Here is a 4,416-nt window from a genome sequence, read left to right as displayed (position 1 = left end):
AACATCCCTAATTTATTAAACTATGTTGGTGTACATGTATGAGTTATAATATTAATAATAAAATAATGAGATTAAAAACTAGGAATAATTAACCTAGTTAAAACCTTGTTATAAGAGATGAGAAATCAAAGAATTTTAACTCTTTCATAAGACTTAGAAACTAGAGGGGCTAAAGGTGCCAAGTTTGATAGATGTTTTATTAAAATTCTGGATAAACATCAGAACACACACTTTGTGTGTGTGTCCTGATCGATCAAAACTACAGGGGGCGACCTAGCTCTTCTCCAAAACCCAAATTCATCATATTCTACTCAAAATTAAAGAGAGAAACTAAATTTCAATCGATTCCAAGCTAGAATTGTGATCCTACAAGTGAATAGATCACAAGGTATGTCAATTTCTTAGATTTGGTGAAGTTGTGAATTCACATAAATTATTATAACTGCAATTATTGGAAAATTGATTGATGTTATGATTAAATTAGGATGATTATAGGTCTAAGAACAAGTCTTAAACAAGAAATTGATGAATTCATGTTATAACCTAGTGATTTCAATATGTATCATATGTGGGTTATATGGATTTTGTGATAAACACTTGAATCATTAGAATAACTGATGTTAATTGATTGTTATGATGTAAGTTCAAGTGTTGTTTATATTATTCTTGTCACATGAGTATGAAAAGAGTGCTTTGATAGGGTTAAATTGTTACTTGCGAACATGGTAATGTTATAGTAATGATCTCGCCTTTAAGGTGTTTGACAAAATGTCTTAGTGAATCTAGAAATATTAATTTATATGAAAGAATCACTTATTTGCCTAGTTGGAAAACATTGGATGTCGAATACAGAATTATGAATTCTAAACAATATGTTCGAATGGAATTCTATAGGTAAATTGGGTGGTTCGTCAAGTAGTCAAGGCGGCATGGATAATCGGTTTAAAGGAAGGCTTTAAAGGTACGTGGCTATACGCTTCGTCAAATTTCATTAGTATATTATGTGTAGTTATTTGAACAATGATTAAATCGTTATGAAGTTTTGTTCTTACCGAAACGGAGGAATTCCGTAAGTATTAACCGGTTGAAATAATTAGTGCATAGTGATACGTAAAAACTTAGAAGTGGTGGATTCCACTATAATGTTTAAACGGGTCAAAGTGATCCAAAATTTTGCATGTTTGGTTGTGTGAAAGCGATGAATTTTGCTAACAAAACCAAACGGGTCAAAACAACCAAAGTTATAAACTTTGATGAAATAAGGCAATGGTTTCGCTAAGAAAGGTAGACGGGTCAATCGGATGTCTTGATGCAAACCGGGAAGGTTGCACGAATTAAAGACGTCGAAATGATGTTGTATCTTGAAATAATATAAACTATAGTCATTAGCCGAGAAGGGTAACAGTGAATCTAAGTCATGAACTCAGGATTGAGTATGACTGACATAGGCGCAAATTTTCAATATAGAATTAGTGTTGAAATTTCTTAAATAGTTATAGTCAAACGGGTTGAATAAGAGACAATCATGTAAATAATGATGTATACACTTCACCGGTAGTATCTCGGAGAAGTTGAACTGGTCTTCTAGATAAGTCTTAGATAAAAAGACAAGTAATAAACCAAGTTGGTGAGTTAAAAGTCTAAACGAGTCAAAATAAGTTGTAATGTCTATAAGCCGAAGGCTTAAATTTACGAAATTGTAAATTCAGATGTTAGATTTTGATTACATATAATACAATATCTAATTACGGTCACGTAGGAAGAAACGGGACCTAATTCGGATCAAGAACGAACAAGTTATGGCCGTTTTCGTAAAAGATAGCATAGATGGAAAACTGCAGGTTTTTAACCTGATTCGGCTGGAAAAACAACACTGTCGCGCCACGCGACAGCTACATCGTTTACCTTCGCGGCCCGCGACGCTTGTCGCGTCATGCGACGCCAAGACCTGCATCCCGTCGCGTCACGCGACGGGTCACCAGTGTTGAATTTTGTTGCTGATTTCTGTTTTATGCATAAAAACTAACATAGACAAATTTTTAGCATTCATAACTAATAAGTTTGAGTGTTTTGGTGACTAGGTAACTCATGGAATGGGTCGGATGAAGATCAAGCCAGTACGAGGACCGAACACACAAATAACAAAGCTTCCGCAACTAAATTAAGACCTTTGTTACTAAACTCGTTGGGGTAGTTTTGTCCAACTTATGTAAATATTGTCTAAATGTTTTGCAACCTAAGGAAGTTTAGTTATGACAATATGGTTTGAAACTTAGTGAACGCATTTTGAAGGTTGTGAACTTTATATAAAGGTCATTACGTTGGTATTTTTATAATTAAAGCATTTTAAATGCATTATATATTGTATGAAGTATAAAGAGACTGTAAGGGTCTTACAATAATAATGTAATCAAAATCTCTAAAAATTCATGATTCAACCTTATCGGGCTTAAGATTTATGGATTTTACATTCACGGTGTACTCTCAATTCTTCGAAAACTATTTTCCGGAAACTTTTAGTTTACCGAGAACCTCCTATTACCGTAAAGCTAAATTCATTCTCCAAGAACCAAAATTTATCTTTAACTTTCTTTTACCGGGAACTAACATTTTCATAGAGTCATGGCGAACTCTCTAAGTTCGATTCGCGCTACCAGATGGTTTGTTATTAACAAATATATTAGTGTTGTAAAAGAGTAAACTGCCATTTTGGTCCCTGATGTTTGGTCACTTTTGCCACTTTAGTCCAAAACTCAAACCTTTTGCATCTGGGTCCCTGTGGTTTTAGTTTTATTGCCATTTTGGTCCAAAAGTAAAATCAGGTCATATTTATCTTATAAAATCCTACTATTTTATCCTTTTCCTCAGGGGCAAAATGTAACACCCCTAAAAATAATAAAATAAAGACATTTAAAACTAGGAATAATTAACCTAGTTAAATCTTGTCATAGAAAGATAAGAATCAATGGATTCTAATTCTTTTCATAACTTATAAACTAGGGGGACTAACTTTGATATTTTTGAAAGTTGATTTTGGTTAAAATTGGATGAGATTAAAACACACCTAGTGTGTGTATTCCCCTGGTCGATCAAACATAGACAAAGAAAACAGAGCTCACATTCAAAACCCTAACTCACTCAATTCCTTCCAAAAATCAAAGAGGAAATTCGATTGAAAGTCAATCTTAAGCTAAATTCTTGATCACCAACCTTACAAGATCAAAAGGTATGATCAATATTGATCATTGGTGAAGCTTTGAAATTTTGTAGATGCTTATAACTGAAATTCATGAAGAATTGATTGATGTTATGGTTAAATAAGGATGAATACAAGTCTAGGAACAAGTCTTAGACACTAAATTGGTTAATTCATGTCATAACCTATTAGTTTCAATGGTTGTCATATAGGTGTGATATGGGTTTAGTGAAGAATACTTGAATTCTTGTGATATTTGATGTTAATTGATAGTTATGATGCAAGTTCTAGTATTGGGTATAGTATTCTTGATATATGAATTGAAATCCTATACTTAAACATGGTTAAAGCCATTAATCATGAATATGATAATGTTAGGATACTAATTATGCACACAAGATGTTTGATAAAATGCTTGAATGAACTTGAAATAAGTGAGAATTATGAAATAATTACTTATTTGACTAGTTGAAAGCATTGGAAGTTGAATATAGAATTATGGATACTAAGTGATATGTCCGAATTGGATCTTATAGGCAATTTGGGTGGATCGTCTAGTAACGAAGGCGGAGCGGATAATCGGTTGAAAGGAAATCTCTAAAGGTATGTGGCTATAGGCTTCGTAAATTTTGTTATTTTGTTATGTTCAATTACATTGAATGATAGAAGTGTCATTTGGAAGTTCGGTTGATATAAAACGGTGGATTCCATATGATCAAACCGGATGAATTAATTAAGAAATTTACTTGACTTTAGAAAGTAAAAGTGATGGATTTCACTATAATAGTTAATTGGGTCAAATTGACTCGAAAAATCAATGTTTGGTAATATAAAGCGATGGATGTCGCTAATGAAACCAAACGGGTCAAAATAGCCAAAGTAATGAAACTTTGGTGAAATGAAGCGATGGATTTCGCTAAGAAAGCTAAACGGGTTAGTAGGATGTCTTGATGTAATCGGAAAGGTTACATGAATAAAGACGTCGAAATGATACCTGAATTTTGAATTATATATATTATAGTCGTTAGCCGAGGAAGGGTAGCGTTGAAATTAAGTCATAAACTCAGTAGTGGGTATGACAAAAATATTAATGAAAATTTAATATAGGATTGGTGTTAATTTTGTTTAACTAGTTAGAGTTAAACGGGTCGAATAACATATCCCTATAAATAAGGGCACATAAAGTGCATGAATAACGACCCGTCGTTTCGGATATGATA

General features: G+C 32.9%; 1 long non-coding RNA gene across 1 annotated transcript; it reads left to right on the top strand.

Annotated features, from left to right (window-relative positions):
- The first annotated feature begins 258 nt into the window (after nt 1-258).
- Nucleotides 259-2,290, top strand: LOC110870747. Its single transcript, XR_002553216.2, has 3 exons — nt 259-388; nt 895-961; nt 2,082-2,290. It is a non-coding gene; the product is annotated as an uncharacterized LOC110870747 (long non-coding RNA).
- Nucleotides 2,291-4,416: the final 2,126 nt, after the last annotated feature.

Source organism: Helianthus annuus, chromosome 15, assembly GCF_002127325.2.
Source record: "Helianthus annuus cultivar XRQ/B chromosome 15, HanXRQr2.0-SUNRISE, whole genome shotgun sequence".
Lineage (NCBI taxonomy): Eukaryota > Viridiplantae > Streptophyta > Magnoliopsida > Asterales > Asteraceae > Helianthus > Helianthus annuus.
Note: the sequence above shows the minus strand (reverse complement) of the source record. Positions and strands in the feature narration are given on the sequence as shown.